At 39.8% G+C, this 17,651-nt stretch overlaps 1 non-coding gene across 1 annotated transcript; it reads right to left on the reverse strand.

Annotated features, from left to right (window-relative positions):
• Positions 1 to 17,195: 17,195 nt before the first annotated feature.
• Positions 17,196 to 17,298, reverse strand: LOC122726883. Its single transcript, XR_006352876.1, has one exon. It is a non-coding gene; the product is annotated as a U6 spliceosomal RNA (small nuclear RNA).
• Between the last annotated feature and the right edge of the window lie 353 nt (positions 17,299 to 17,651).

The raw sequence follows: 17,651 nt of genomic DNA on the forward strand, positions 1-17,651 counted from the left end.
CCTGGCTACAAGTACCGCCTGGGAACACACCTTGTCCTTGTGAGCAGGGACAAGTCATTCAGCCTCTCGGTGCTGTAGGCCACTCTTTGAGAAGTTGCAAAGAAGGAACCAACCTGCATTGGTAGAAGGCAATTCCTTACTCAGATGTCCCATAAAGCAACGAAATCACAGATCCAGTACTGATACCCATTCAAGCTCTATTGATAGCTAACTTTTACAAAGTGCTTTAAGATTTCCAAAGTGACTGACATGTATTATTATCACATTTGATACTCTTAACTTCACTTCCTTTTCTGAGTGCTAATATTATCCCCATAAGCAAATTATGGATGTGAGAGATTATGTGAAAGCCCCAGGTCACCAATAAATATAATCAGAGGCAGGACCTGAATTTAAAATTTCTAGACTCCAAGTCCCTCAACTCTATCCAATAATTGGATGCTATTGGCTTTAATCTGTCTGGAAGGAGCCCTCCTCCCACAGCTTGGATGTTGGTATTCCAGTTTAAGGAGATGGGAGCAAATTTCCTTCCTTACTTTCAGATAAATGATGACTAATGGGAGGGGAAAAAAGTACTCCCAAAGGAAGTAAACTAGGAAACAGATTAAAGGGCTAGCCATCATTAATGAAATACTTGTTTTCTTAATGAGTTAAAAAATGGGAAAAGGCCTGAGAAATACATAGTGTGTCTGCATTGTTCTTCAATCAGGGCAATCTGTGAGACACATCCTATTTGACTCGAGGTTGTTGCTGATATTACTGCTGTCCCTTAGTTCTAGAAGAGGACCAATGGCATCAGAAGGATGATGTCTTGACTTGCGAGAGAACTGAATTTGAGTGAGGTAGAGCTGCTCAAAGTCAGTAGCTTATATATTCACAACTGTAGCAAAACTCAGGAGGTTGTAGAAAAGAAGAGAACTTCTCGAGGGTGTTTATCTGAGGAGCAACATCTCTTTACAAATCTCCTGAGCTGGCACACATAAGATTGGCATATATGTATAACAACCCATAGTGATCATGTATGTCAACAGATAAGGCATGCAACATAGTACAATAGAGAGGGCACCAAGTTCTACCAAAGCATCAAGGTCTGAATCTTGGCTCTACCACTGTCACTTCACCAGCTGGGTCATCAGTTTCCTCACCTGTAAAATGAGTGCCCTGTAGAAGTCTCTTCTGCTTCTTAATCTATGGTCCTATAATCCCCAAATTCTAAAATCCTATCGTTCTAAAGAAGATTTAGCATCTATTTGTTCACTTGGCCATCACTGAGGAAAACAACAAGAACAATAATAACTAGCATTTACATAGCACTTTAAGGTTTACAAACTACTTTACAGATGTTATCTCATTTAAGCCTCACTAGGACTCAGTGTGTTCAATGAGATAATTATCCCTGTTTTGCAGATGAGGAAACAAGGTAAGAAAGGGTAAGTGACTTGCCCTGGGTCACAAAGCTAGCGAGTATCTGAGACAACATTGAGACTCAAGTCTTCCAGACTCCAAGTCCAACTTTTTATAGCTAGGGTTCCCTGGCTTCTTTTAAGTGCCAACTTAAAGGAAGCCTTTCCCAACTCCTCTTAATTTCAAAGCTTTCCCTCTGTTAATTATTTCCTACTTATCTTCCATACAGCTTGCTTTGTATAAATTTGTTTGCATGTTGCCTCCCCCATTAGATTGTAAGCTCCTTGAGGGAAGAGACTGTCTTTTACCTATTTTTGTATCTCCAGTGCTTAGCACAGTGCCTAGAACCAAGTAGGTTCTTTAGAAATGTTTACTGGGGCAACTAGGTGGCATAGTGGACAAAGCACTGGCCCTCGATTCAGGAGTACCTGAATTCAAATACTGCCACAGATACTTGACACTTAACTAGCTGTGTGACCCTGGGCAAGTCACTTAACTCTTACTGCCCTGAAAAAAAAAAGAGAGAGAGAGAGAAGAAGAAAAAAATGTTTACTAATTAATGACTCTACTCACTATGATACCTTGCTGCCTAGTAATCCCCGGACTCAAACAGGGAAGCATTCTCAACATTTCCAGAGGCAGATTGGGATGAGAAATCTAGTACTGTGGCACTGGTCAGAGTATTACAGTCTACACTGAAACCACTAATATAAACAAAGAAGGCCCTGCCCTCTGTTTTCAACTCTCTGGGCCATCTTTTCCTATATTTCTCTGCTTCTGGAAAAAAGAAAATTGTCACCTGTTTTCCTACTATATTGAAGTGAACTCTATTTCTATCGGTCACAAGGAAGAATCTCAAACTGACCCATCCAGTGTGTCAACCATATCAGAAGCTAAAGCCAAAGTGAGTACAGCAACAAAAGAGAGCTCAAACCATAATCAAGTAAAAACACTTCAACCAAGAGGGAAGCTAGAGGAAAAAAAAGAAAGATGGGCCAGAGGTGGAGCAAATAATAACTATCATTTAAAGAGCATTGTAAAGTTTGTAAAGTACTTCACATACACTATCTCATTGGAGTCTCACAATAACCCTTGTGAAGCTGATTCTATGGGTATTATTCCCATTTTCCAGATGTGGAAATTGAGAATCAGAGATCATAGGATCATAGATATGTTGCTAAAAGGTGTTTTATGTGCTATCAAGTCCAACCGCTTCATTTTACAAATGAGGAAAATGGCACACAGAGTGAACCTGTCTAGGGTCATACAGCTAGTAACAATCTGATTTGAATCAAGGTCTTCTTGACCTGCAGGGCTGCTAGGTGGAGGAATAGCTAGAGCCCTGGGCCTGGAGTCAAAGACCTGAGTTCAAATCCAGCCTTAGAAATTTACTAGCTGTGTGAATCTGGGAAATTCACTTAACCCCTTTTGCCTCAGTTTCCTCACCTGTAAAATGAGCTGGAGAAGAAAATGGCAAACCACTCCAGTAGCTTTCCCAAAAGGGGTCACAAAGAATCAGACACTAAATGAATGAACAACAATTTCTTGAATGGGAGTTGTGTATTTGTTTTTTAAAGAAAATGCCAAGAGCTGGGAATATCAATTCAGCAAGTGCTAGCCAGAACAAGTGAACATAGTTTTCCTTTTCTTTAATTCTTCATTTTTTTCCCTTTACTACTTAAAATTCAAGGCAACTTGTCCTGTTAGAACTTTTACAGGAAGGGAAGTTTCTTTCTGCTGCTGCCCATTTGGGGGAAGGGGAGGGGGTGGGTAGGCCAGGAGGAGGGCTGTTGGGGATCAGAACTAGGAGGAGATAATGGAACCAGATTTTTCCACGTGGCAATGGTTATATGGATGTGCTATAATTGGCCCAAAGACCTTGGTGAATGTGAGGCATAAAAAGCTGTGATCCTTTTTACCATTTGGGGTAATTTCCTTGCCAAAGGGAAGTAATAAATGTGGAAACTATTATATAACTCAGTCCCTTAACTGTTACATCTTGCTCTATCTGATCTGTTTTAGTTCAAGTTTTAAAAGAGCCCCCAATCCCAGGAACCAAAGCTTTGGGCAACAAAGCCAAAGTCTCCAAATCTTATCAAACTTCAGGTGGTCCATTTGGTTTTGTTGTTCACCTCAGAACTGTGATTTCATTAGAACAGATATCACTGTAGTGCCCCCTCAATTGATGCAGCTCTGCAACTCACCTGTAATTTTCTTAGAGGATTGGTTGGGGCACCTAGAGAGGGAATGACTTGCCCAGGATATGTAACAGAATGTGTCAAAGGCAGTACTTGATAGGGATCATCCTGACTTTGAGGCTAGCTACTATGCACCATACTGTCAATGGCTAAGTTAACCATAAGAAGAACAAGGCCTGGAGTGGTTCTGTTATGTGAATGATCTTAAAAGAATAGAAAGGGAAGGGAAGAATACACCAAGATGGGGAGAGAGGAAGGGAGAAAAAGGAGAAATTATTTCACATAATTGGAAGGCACAAGTAGAAGGATGGAGTGGTGGGAAAGGATGACACATAAACCTCATTCTCATCTGAACCAGCCAAAAGAGGAAAGAAAAAATGAACACATATTGTAACAGAAATCTATTTCACTCAACAGGGAAATAGGAGGGAAAGGGAAAGGAAAATGGAGAAATAAAGAGAGCAGATTAATGGAGGGATTAGTCCTAAGCAAAACAAACTCTAAGGATGTGCAGAAATATTGATGGTAGCCCCTTTTGTGGTGGCAAGGAAGTGAAAACTGAGGTGGTACCCATCAATTGGGGAATGGCTAACAAGTTATAGTATATGAATCTGATGGAATAGTGTTGTGGGGTAAGAAATGATGAATGGGATGGTTTCAGAGAAATCTGGAAAGACTTATATGAAATGAAGCAGAGTGGAGTGAGCAGAAGCAGGAGAACAATTTATACTCTAACAAATAAAATGTAAAAAACAACTCTGAAAGACTTAGGACATCTGGAATATAGTAGGAATAACATTGGCTCTGTGGGTAACTAGGTGGCCAATGGATAGAACAGTAGACTTGGAATCAGGAATACTCATCTTCATGAGTTCAAATCTGGCCTCAGATACTAGCTGTGAGACCCTGGACAAGTCACTTAATCCTGTTTACCTCAGTTCCTCATATGTAAATTGAGCTGGAGAAGGAAACAGCAAGTCATTTCAATATGTTTGCCAAGAAAAATCCCAAAACAGGGTCAAAGAGAGTCAGATACGACCAAACAACAACAAAACATTGGCTGTCTAGGGTGGAGGTACATTCTGGATGCCCTTGAATGCCAACCAGAATAGATTTACTTTACATGTCTGGCTCATAGGGGAGAAAGCTTTGAAAGAAACAAGAGAAGAGAGAACTTCAGCTGAATGAAGAAAAATAAATCATAAAGGTACATTGGAGGGATGTAGACTAGTAAAGTAGGTCAGAGGTTAAATTTGGGAAATGTTTTTTTTTAGTTTGGTTATGAAGGCAAGAGTTCAGGTCTAGTTCTACCTCAGACACTTACTAGGTATGTGACTCTTGATAAATCACTTAAACTATGCTCATCTGTAAAAGAAGAAGGTGGCACTTATCTGCTGATCCCACTCCTCCTGGATACTCACTCTTTCCTCTCTGGGTTTTCATCACAGTATTCCCTCTTCGTTGTCCTTTGCTTTTGCTGTCTCATCATCCGTAGAATATCACTAATTAGGTGTTCCACAAAGCTCTGTCCTGGGCCCACTCTTTCTCCCTCTCACTCTGACCTCATCAGCTCCCATGGGTTTGTTATTTTTCTATGCTAATGATTCACTGTTCTAGTTCTAGTTTCTCAACCAAGCTTCAGTCCCATATCACCAATGGCCTATTGGACATTTCAAATGGGATGTCCTAGAAACATCTAAACATCAACAAGTACAAACTTCAACTCATTAACTTTTTCCCCAAACCCTCCTTTCTTGTATGTTTGTTGAAGGTGCCACCAACCTTTCTGTCAAGTCTTTAACCTTAATGTTTTACCAAATCCTTCATTCCTCCTCACTATATATGTGTATGTATGTATGTATATATCCAGTCTGTTGCCAGATCTTGCTATTTCTACCTCCAGAACATCTCTCACATCTAAGAGAGCTACAACCTTAGTTCATGGTCTAATCATCTTTTACCTAGATTATAATAGCCTTCTAATTGGTCTTCCTGCCTCAAGTCTCTCCCCATGCCCATCCATCCTTCACACTACTTCCAAAGTGATTTTTCCTGAAGCATAGATCTGACCTTTTCAGTACCGACTCAGTCTACTTCAGGGGCTCTGTTACCTCTAAGATAAATATAACCTCCTCTTGCCCTTCAAAACCTGTCCCCAACCTATCTTATCAGCCTCATTGGACACTACTCCCCCCTCACACTTGGCAATCAGGCCACAGTTCTCTCTTCTCCTTACACATGAAGTCATATCTCCCCTTTCTGTGCCTCTGCATTGGCATTCTCCCAGACCAATATGGTCAAACTTAAATAGAAATAGATCCCTGTGGGCCACATATTGTTTTAGAAAACCCCAAATTAATAGAATCTATGTTGCATTCTGTTTTTATTTATTTTGTTAAACATTTTCTAATTATATTTTAATCTCATTCAGGCACACTGGGGACTTAGATGGAGATTGGGCCAATGTGCTCTGAGTTTGACACCTCTGTTTCACACCCTCCTTACATCTACTTCATAGAATCTCTCTCTTCCTGGGGGGGGGGAGGGGGGTAAGAAATTTACTTGATAATTGTGTTGTATATTTGATAGGAATAGCAAGTTGTGCATGGTAGATTTGCAGTTTCATGTGCAATCATCTATTTATTGTACTATGTTATGGAAATGCTTGTTTTATTCCATAAATTAAAAATAAAATTTTTAAAAATCTGTACTACAAGTACCACCTTCTACATAAATCCTTTCCTGATGTCCCCAAACTGCTAAAACCCTTCCTCCCAAGTGATCTTATATTTAACTACGTATTGATCTGCACTTACAGTATTTATAAGCAGCTAGAGAGAAAAGCAGAAAGAATCCTGCACTTAGAATATGCAAGAGCTGAATTCATATCCTGCTTCAAATGCTTACTAGCTGATCAAGTCATTTTAACTTCTGTCTGCTCAGTTTCCTCATCCATAAAATGGAGATAATCATAGCACCTACTTCATAGGGTTATTGTAAGAATCAATAAGATCATATGTAAAGTTTTTGCACACTTCAAATTACTATATGGTTTCTAGCTATTATTGTTATCGATGTCCTTATATTCTGTATATATGGAGAAACATACTTAAAAATGTCTTTATCTCCTCCATATGATTCTTACTCTCTCTATGTATTTCTATGATCTAGCACAGTGCATAACACATAGTAAAGGGTTAATAAATCTTACTGATTTATTAATTGATGAATTGTCTTTACAATTCTTATCTTTCAGATATCAGCAATAGTATATTTCAGCAGTTTATGCCCTATAAATAAAAAACCCAGAAACTAACTGCTCCTTGAAAATTGGAATACATATACACACACATACAGATACACACGCACACACAATCTCTTTTGAGCACAGGACTAAAACACAACAATCAACAAGCACTTAGTGGGGCAGCTAGGTGGTCCAGTGGATAAAGCACCGGCCCTGGATTCAGGAGGACCTGAGTTCAAATCTGGCCTCAGACACTTGACACTTACTAGCTGTGTGACCCTGGGCAAGTCACTTAACCCTCATTGCCCCACCCAAAAAAAAAAAAACCCAAAACCAAAAAACAAGCACTTAGTAAGATCCTACTTTAATTTAAGACAAGTATGCTGATCTATGACATCAGTTTTCATAGGGAATTTCAGTTCTTAGAAAAAAAAAATCCTATCTTCCATTCATACACCAAACGTGTACAAAGTATGGATAAAATTGAATTAGAGCTCCCTCAGGGCCCAAATTGAACATTTCAGTTCAAAGGTCACACATAAACTCTCCTTACTCAAAGGTCACAAGTCCTCCTAGTACCTTGCTATGTCACTACAGGGGAGGGGAAGCACCATTCGCTCCTTTTCTTGAACCCTTCTCACAGGGAGTATTGGACAAAGCAGTTTTTTAACCTTGCCCCTTGGGCTTAGTTTGCCTTTCTGTACTTTATCTATACACCCACAAGGAGAGTTAACACGGTGTATGGTATATGTACACGGTATAGAAGAAACAGTCCTGTATTTGTAGTTGGAGGGCCAGGGCTTAAACCCTGATGCTGCTATTTATTGCCTATGTGACAGCTATTTTATGCCACTACAGACCTCAGTTTCCTCACATGTAAAAAGAAGTCATCAGACTAGATGACCACTGACATCTCTTCTAACTCTAGGTCTATAATCCTAGGTCCTCAGTGCTCCTACCACTATATCCCAGCTCCATCACCCCAGAGTGTCCACAGGCTAATGGGGTCTACCTTGTGGCGTCCATGTTCCTCCAACTTTTAATCAAGTAGAGAGGTGGGGAAACAGCAGATCCACATCTGCTGGACCTAACTCTGCATTTAAAGCTGTTCCATGTGTAGGGGCAACAATGTGAAAGATCTAATTTGACCATGAGTTTTTCCACCTCTGCAGGAATTTGAAAAAATGTAAAAGGAAACTAAACTGGGTACCTAAAACACATTTTCTTTAAAAAAAGAAAAACTATATCTGTATTTAATATAAAAATGAGGGAAAATTCATGAGCATTATAAATGAAATGTATAAAGAGTTCTTATTCTTCTTCCACATTTTGAATTCACTTATTATAATATCTAAAATCATTTGAAAAACCATATTATTGATATTTTATTTTTACATCATTCTCATTTGCAAATATGTTCCTTACCAAGCAAGCTATCCCTAATAACAATAACAACAAACAAAATACAACCCTTTAAAAAAAAAACTGAGGGGGAAAAAGTGGTTCACCAAAACTAACCAACACATCAACTGAGTCTGACAGGATATGCAATGTTCCATACCCATAATCCCCCTTTTCTGAAAGGAAGGGACAGAGAGGAGCATTTTTCTCAGCTCTAACCCTAAGACCAAACTTATAATTATACAACATTCAGTTTCTTGTCCTTTTTTCTCCTTTTCCTTTTTTGGTTAAAATGCATTTTTAAAATATCAAATGACCTTTTGGTGACTGGGCTGGTGATCAGGAGCAACATTACAGTTGCCACTTGGAGAAAATGTAGAGAAGGCAAGCATTCTGTACTAATTACTTCTAAACTGAGTCACAAAGCACATTGTCTAGGTTGGAGTAGACTGGTGGAAATGATTCTATCTTCCCAATTGCCGTGTCCTGCCAAGCTTCTCTGTTTCCAAATCTGTATGCTCAGAGTGATGCCTGAGAACTGGGAAGGCCCCCAGAATGTGTTTTGAATTGTTCCCTTCCTCTCCCTTTCCCAAGCCCTCCGTTGACCTTTTTCACCTCACTGAGCCTGCTCCATTGGCTTCCTCGCCAGCCTCCTCCTTTTTCTATGCAGCCAGCTCTCAGCGGCATGAGTCACATCCTATTAGGTGTTGTCTCGTCTTCCTAGTACCCATCAGTGATGCTGCCAGGACACACGCACGGGAAGAAACCACTAAAATAGAAATTACAGAGGGGGAAGGAAGGACTTCCAAGGCCATAAAATCCAACCCTCAACAGGAACCTTATCTACAACACTCTTAACGAGACTTCACTTGAATCCTTCAGAGATGGAGATGCCAGTGCCACCTGAGGTTCCAACTGCACTTTGGGACAATTATTCATATCAAGCACAGTTTCTTTGCCTTCTGGAGCCAAGCAGAATATGTAATCCCTCTTTCTATGATAACCCATCAAATACTGAGTATCTGCTAAATCTCATCTATCACATTTCATTATCTTGACATACCACCTTCTCTCTCAGGCCTTCTTTTCTCCACAATAAAACATCTCAAGTTCTTTCAACCAACCCTTGGCATGGTTTAGACTCCTTTCAATATATTAGTCACCCTCTTCCAGACATGCTCTAGTTTGCAAATGTCCTTTCTAGAACAGGGAGCTTAGCCATGAACACATTACTCAAGATGTAGTCTGACCAGGGCAGGACCCAGAATAAGCCTTAAACTCTCCTGGTCAAGATAGAGCCAGGGATGTGTAAGCAAAGAAGCAGTCTGTGACATAGGTAGGTACTGGTACTGAATGTCAGAGTAAACTCATAAGATACACCAAGTTGACATGCCAGAATCTGGCCATAAACAGCATGACAGCAGGGAAGGTAGCAGGTCGGACACAGAAGATATGGAAACAAATAGCAGAGGGCAGAAAAGGCTAAAAAGATTAAAAAAAAAAAAAAGACTGCTCCATGAGATAAAAGTAAATAAGGATAAAAAGTAAAGATTTAAGGGGAATTTAAAATCAGAAAGGAAGGGGGAAGAATTAAATTAATACCCCATGCACTAAATTTGCCGATTCCCTGTAACTGAATCAGTATCATTTGAGGGAAGTTGGGCGAATGGGAAGAGAGAAGGTGCCTCTAATAGGGCCAAAGATAAACAGTGAAAGGATAATAATGACGAAAATCTCTTAACAAGAAAGGGTACTACAGGAGAATAAGAGAAAAGTAATGGAGAGGATGGAACTAATCAGGGTAAAAAGAATGGGGGCTCTTCTAAGAGACAGAAGAGGACACGGACCGTAGCAAAGTAGGGATGAGGATATGGGAATTGATAAGAAGACATTATTTACTTCTCAAGAAATTAAGCCTGAGAGATAAAGAATGCATAAGCAGGGGCAGCTAGATGGCGCAGTGGATAAGGCACCGGCCCTGGATTCAGGAGTACCTGAGTTCAAATCCGACCTCCGACACTTAACACTTACTACCTGTGTGACCCTGGGCAAGTCACTTAACCCCAATTGCCCCACCAAAACAAAACAAAACAAACAAACAAAAAAAAAAGAATGCATAAGCAAAGATTTACCACCACAGCAGGTGAAGATCCTAGTGGATAGGTATCCCTACTTTCTAGGGTTCTGTGATGATTGTGCACAGGGTTTGTATGAACTCTCACTATCTCTTATTCCCAGAAGCCCAGAAACTCATTTTATTTTTTCATCCACATTATGTAAGAATGACATGTTAATGGGATCTGGGGGGCTGGGTTCAATTCATATGAAAAAAAGAAAAGCCAAAATGGCTTGGGATGAGCATCCTATAGATATAAAAAACAGTGGCTTCCCTGAGTCACTGGAAACACAGCCTCCAAACAAATAACTCTGGTGTGCTAAAGGATGTGTGATACCTTAGAATCCACTTCTGAGCAGACTGTCAGTTTTCCTGAGCATTTAGAGGCTTATGCCTGATGTGGCCGTGAGTAGGGGAAGCTTTTCCAACACAATAGGACTGGCCGAAACTCACACTCAAATAACCTTCAAGAATCTAGGATCACCTCCATGTCACAGTGAGACATTGGAGTAGGACTTTAAAAATTACTGATGTAATTTTACATCACTTTCATTTTCAAATATATCCCTTCCCTCCTTCAACAAAGATTTCAAAACAAACAAACAAACAAAAAAAGTAGTTCAGCAGAAGTAATTCATCAACTATTTCTGAGTGTATGGCCAAAATTTCACAGAGAAACATAGGCAGTCTTATATGATCTGATGCAGAACAAAGTAATCCGGAACACCCGTAACTACAAAGATGCAAATGGGAAGGCCAAAAAAGGGGGAACTGAACACTAATACTAATTATTGATCAAGCTTAGCTGTGTAAATGAGTCTAGAAAATTCCTCTCCTATGGATTTACACAGCTAAGCTTGATCAATAATTAGTATTAGTGTTCAGTTCCCCCTTTTTTGGCCTTCCCATTTGCATCTTTGTAGTTACGGGTGTTCCGGATTACTTTGTTCTGCATCAGATCATATAAGACTGCCTATGTTTCTCTGTATTCGTCATTTCTTATGGCACAGTGATTATATAGTAGCAAATCTTTAATGAAGAGAACCACTACTACATAGGCCATGGAAACAGCTTTCTCCATAATGATATTTTACCTGTGTCTGTACAGCTTGCAAACAATTGCATTTTGACAAATACTCAATGTAGGCATTTTTCTGACAGAGAGCCTTTAAAAGGCTTATCAGTGATTTCCATCTTTCTATAAAATAATTTATATAAACACATGCAGATGTCAAAATGCTGTGGGAGGAGAGGGGGTGGCGATTCATTGCTATAACACAATGTTGTTTGAACATAATGTCCTCTTTTTTAATGTCTCTGAAATAGCACTGTTGAATAGAGAAGCAAAAATGGAAGTCATTTTTCTTGTCTGTGATACTGTCCTCACTTTATAGCTATTAAATGGCTCACAGTACTAATTTTAAATACCTAATAAACAGTTTCCAGATGAGACCTTGTATTCCAAACCCTGGGGGCTCCTTCCTAGCACCCATTGTTTTAAAGAAGCAAAGGCCCAGAACTTCTAAGACTTCCCTGTCCAATGTACAGTTGAAGCACTTTCCATGAAGACTGTGATGTACAGGGGCCATTCCCCTACCAATCAGAAAGAGGAGGTGAGGAGACAACTCACAAAATAAAAAAAACTCTGATTCACTGGAAAGCATTGGCCATAATCCACACAATCAGGACAAATCATGGAAGGGTCTTAAGAGGCAATCCCCCAGATACACTCCTGTTCTCTGAACATGTTTCTCATGGTATGAAAGCTGTGGTTAATTTAGAATCCCTAACAGGAAATCCTTTAGTTATACTGGACTTTATAAGAAGCTTAAAAATTTAAAGCTGTCACACTGAAAGACAATGTGAAATAATGAAAAGAAGACTAGATTTGAAAATGAACCACTGGGTGATCTTAGGCAAGGCACATCCTCTCGGAATCGGTCTCCTCATAGTAAAACAGGAATATTTGTACCCCTCAGTGGATGGAATGTTAGACTCTTAAGCACAGGGGGCTGTTTCATTTGGGTCTTGGAACTTAACACAATGACTGGTACATAGTTGGTACTTAATAAATGCTTAATTGTACTGTCTGCTTCATGAAGTGGTTATGAGGGAAGGGTTTTTATAAGCTGTGCAGGGCTAGGACAGTAAGAGTTTTTAATAAGCACTGAAAATGATGAAACATACCATTCCTTTCTTCCAAGAAATCTAAAGATAATATGATGCAATGAAAAGAACATTGGTTTTCAAAGCAAACTGTATGACTATGGACAAGTTACTAACCTCTCTGAAACAGTTTTCTCATTTGTGGTACCTACTAATTAAGATTGCAAGGACATACTTTTTATTTAAGCACTGAAACTATATTATTTTATCTATTTTTATTTTCTAGTTATGATCTGTTCTTAATGGAGTCATTTGAGATCACTGCTTCTTTTTCCAAATTTACACTAATTATCTTTTATAATCTGTTTAAGAATTTTTCCAGGAATTTAAGTCAAATCAATGGCTTCTATTTGGAGACTAGTAACTACTTCACTTAAAAAAAAATCAGAAAAACATTTGCTTTTCTTCTCCAGTCTTGAGGTAACTCTTCCATTTTCCATCGTCTTTAAGTACCCTAGGATATAGTTCATTTGGGTATGGACAAACATATTAAGGGAAGCAAGGTGCTCTCTTATTATTTCCTTATTTATCTTTGATAACAACTTCTAATTAGACATTTTTGTTCTGTTTTTTCTTGTTCAAAAAGAATTCGCCTTGAAAGAAAAAAAAAAAAGAAACAAAATAAAAGGAATACAAGGCTCAGAAAAGTGATTTGGCTCTGTTCACAAATCTCATAAGTACCAGAGGAGAGACTTGAACCCAGGTCAATTTGTTTCTAAATCCAAGTTTATCCACTACAGGGGACTGGTGATGATAATGATTTGTGGAGAAAGACCTTTCTACATCTAGATCTATTGGTGTAGTATGGCTAGTGTTTGCCAATGACTTGGTATCTTCCCGTCTTATTCTATGAGTTATCTTCCCTCTTCTTACTGATGGGGAAATGGCCCCTTTAAATCATTGCCTTTGTGAAAAAAGCCCCAAATGAGCAGTAGACAGAGAAGTCTGTACCTCAGAAGTTCTAGGCTGTTGTGTCTCATTGTCAATTTTGCATTTATCAGATATCATGTCTGATTTACAAATTAGGAAATTTGTTTTGAACCAGCCTAAACCTGAAAATGAAAGGCCAAGAGCATGACTGGGTAGCTACGTGAAATAATAACCTTTTCCCCCTGGCTTAGCTATTTTTTCTATTCCTTTTCTTTACCCATTCTACCCATACTACATGGCAAAAGAGAACGTTGGAGCTGTAAAACTGTAAAATCTAACCCCCCCCCCCAATGCTGTTTGCCACTGTGGAAACACAAAAGGGACTTAAATTCAACTTGGAAGGTAATATATAAATAACTGAAGAGTATTCAGTAGGTGGAGGGACTTTGTTCTTTGCCATCCAGGTTGCTATCACTCTACAGAAAAGAATAAAGAGGTTACTCTAAAAGAGGGAAAAAAAAACCAACAAGTTTCTCTGCCTGTGCTGCGATTTCATTTGAGGCTTTGCTTGTAGTGCTTTAGAGTTATTCTCTTCTGGATTTGTGTCTTGACCATCCCTATCACTATAACAGCTTTTTTATAGTTGGATTCATTTTTGTTTGCTCATTCAGCCAGCCTACTTTCTAACTTCAGATTTGATGTTAGGGCCAGGCTCTGGAGGGAAGGGCTGGACTGGTCCTGGTGTTGCTTTCTTGAGGATATAGAATATTGTTATTCCAGGTTCTCAGGGCAGCTCAGGCTGGGGACATGCAAGCTCTCAGTGCTCTGGATGTGGTCTGATCCAGGTTAAAGTCCGATTGCTCTGCCCCTGGTCTGACAGGGATTTGGATCTGAGCAATAATAGACTACTGCTGTACTCAGCCACTATAAGCTAGAAAGCTCTGCTGGTTAAGAGTGAGAGAATTTCCCTTTGGTCTGGGATTCCCACCCTGGTTATTCCTCTGTAGACCAAACTGGACTAGAAGCTGGGACTGAGACCTACTTCCACTCCTGGAGCCTGCACCATACTGTGGCCTGTTGCTAAACTTCCTTCTTGCTCTATACAGAGGTTAGACCATTCCTCATCCCTGGGTACAAATCCCTTCTTCAGTCAAGCGTCAGTTGGCACCTGTTTTCCAAGTCTGTATTCAGGTCTGGGAATTCACCTTACTCTTGCACACTGTTCCCTGGTCACTGGAATATTCTACCCAGTCTGGTACTCCTAGCCAGATTCTATCCCTATTGTCCAAAGAGCCATCTTTCCCTCTATATCAAGTTGAGTTGGACAAATGATTCACTGTGACTTTTTTTTTAATTTCTCAATCAGAATTCAGTCTAATACATTTTCTAGATCTGTTTTGGAGTGGTATGGAAGAGTTTACTATTCTTCCTGCTTCTCCACCATATTGTCTCCATCCCATATTCACTTTGTACACTGAGAACCCCTTTCACATTCCCCATTTTTGGCAAGGCTCTAGATTTGAGCCAAAAAGTAATGCCAAATGCTGGGATAGGGGTTTAATGAGCCAATAAAGGTAAGAAAGGGCAGTCTCATACCCCTAATTATAGGCAGGATCCCTGATAAATGAACCCAGTTCATGACTGTTCAGCTGGGTACAAGCCAGAGAAGAGCATGTGTCCTAAATTTTGCATGAGCAGTGTCTCTGTGCTGGAATTTAATGCCTTTGGTTTGAACTGTGTCTTCCAGCAGACTATTTAAACATATTAGTGGGTTCATGAAGTGTGATTTTAGTAGAGTTAGATCCACAGAATACCACAGAGTCTCTGGGAGATCCACCCTGTGAGTTAGGAAGAAGGGGGAAAAGGTCTCATACAACAAACATTTTCTCTACTGCAGTGAGATTTCTGTATTAATGACATTAATCCTAGAATCATTCTGGGAAACTGGTTTTTGTTTTTGTTTTGTTTTGGGGGGGGGTTGGGTTTTTTTTGTTGTTTTTTTTTTTGCAGGACTATGAGGGTTAAGTGACTTGCCCAGGGTCACACAGCCAGTAAGTGTCATGTGTCTGAGGTCAGATTTAAACTCAGGTCCTCCTGAATCCAGGGCCAGTGCTTTAGCCACTGCACCACCTAGCTGCCCTCCCCCCAAGAGAAACTTTGAAAAAGCATTTCCTTGGAGCAAAACTCAATGGGTGGTCTTGTTTCTAGGTAACATTTGGGATGGGATTTCATCTAAAGTTGACTTTCATTCAAAGCCAATGAAAATAAATGAGAGGAAGCAACAGCCTCTATATATCACTTCACTTTCCTACAGTGAGACAGAAGATGGGAATCCACAGGCCCACAAGATTATGGAGGAAAGCAGCCTTAAATTCTCTCCTACTTTAGGAGCCTCTTGCCTATAAAGCTGACATTTAGGTATCACTTGTCACATCTGGGTTTTACACAAATAAAATTGCAGCCTTCTGAGCTTTGAGTTAACACAAGAACATTCATCTGTCCTCAATTGACACACACACCCAGGCAAAGTATTACAGCATTGTTTGGTCTTTTGTCATTACTTCCTTGACCTCAAAATCACTATCAGCTGGTTCGATTGCATTTAAGAAAGGCGTGCATGGGATACAGGCCATGCCTTTACTGAATAGCACTTCATTATAAATACCTCTTTGGCACCATGGTGAAGAGATGAGAAACTGGCTCTCTTTGAGCATTAACAGGGACCAGACCTACGGACTGAATTTGCTTGCTTGCAAAGTAGGGGCTGCTGCAATTCCCATAGGATTGGGGCTAGTAGATGTTGGATAAGTTCAGGATTTTGTAGGAGAGAAAGAGCACAGGAAAGCAGATGATGAAGAAAAGTGGAAAGGGAGAATTGAAACTGATGTAGTTTCTGAAAAAGAGTCGAAAGGATGGGTTGTGGTGTCCTTTTCCCTGGAAACATAATCAATCAAGAATTTATTAAGCTCCTACTATGTGCCAGGGAGTGGGCTATGTACCTGCTGTCAAAGAGCTTACATTCTAATGGAGAAGACAAGCATGCACATGTGTCTGTATATACATACATGCATATATGTATGTGTGTGTGTTATACATAAGAACAACTACAAGTTACTTTGGGAGGAATGGCACTAGCAATCCGGAGGATCAAGAAAAGGCTTCATGTAAAAGGTGGTTCTTGCCCTGGGTCAACATTTATTTATTAATTGTCTGCTATATGTCAGGCACTGTACTAAGCTCTGAAAACACAAAGAAAGTCAAAAGCAGCCCATGCTCTCAAGAAACTCACTGCCAAATCGGGGAGACAACATTCAAACAATTATGTAAAAACAAGATGCATAAAAGATAAGTTGGAAATAAGGTTACAACTCTGAGAGACCAGAAGAATAGTGGTACTTTGGACAGAAAGTGGGAAGTTTTGAAGCAGTGTGGGGTTGGGGGATGAATAATGAGTTTTACTTTAGACATCTCAAAACTGAGATGTCTCTGTAATATTCAGTTTAAAATGCACAACAGGCAATTGAAAATGCATGGCTTGGGGCAGCTAGGTGGCACAGTGGATAGAGCACCAGCCCTGGATTCAGGAGGACCTGAGTTCAAATCTGGCCTCAGACACTTGACACTTACTAGCTGTGTGACCCTAGGCAAGTCACTTAACCCTCATTGCCCTGCAAAAAAGAAAAAGAAAATGCATGGCTGAAATTCAGGGCAGAGGCTAGGGTCAAGTTTCCCCCCACTCCCATTTACCCCTTATTCAAGCTGTTCAATTGATTTAAAAAAATTTTTTTTATTTAAAAATATGGAACACTTCACGAATTTGCATGTCATCCTTGCGCAGGGGCCATGCTAATCTTCTCTGTATTGTTCCAATTTTAGTATATGTGCTGCTGAAGCGATTTGATTTTAAGGTACAAGTCAGACCATGTCATCCCTCTACTCACGGGAACATATAAAGTCATCAAAAGGAAAAAAAAAAAACAAAAACAGAGTTCAGGACAGAGACTTAAGCAACATCCACATTTAAAGGGGCAAGATATAGATGATGAGCCCACAAAAGTCTGGGAACCAATAGGCAAATAGGAAAGATAGGAAAGAATAGTGTCAAAATAAATTCAAGGAGAATCAAGTATGCACGAGGAGCAGGTTGTCAGCAGTGTCAAATGAAGCAGGTAAGGCAAGAAGGATGATGATTAAGAAAGACCATTGTATCTGGCAATTGTGGAGAAAGCGTTTTCAGTTGAGTGATGAG

This window comes from Dromiciops gliroides, chromosome 4 (assembly GCF_019393635.1).
Source record: "Dromiciops gliroides isolate mDroGli1 chromosome 4, mDroGli1.pri, whole genome shotgun sequence".
NCBI lineage: Eukaryota > Metazoa > Chordata > Mammalia > Microbiotheria > Microbiotheriidae > Dromiciops > Dromiciops gliroides.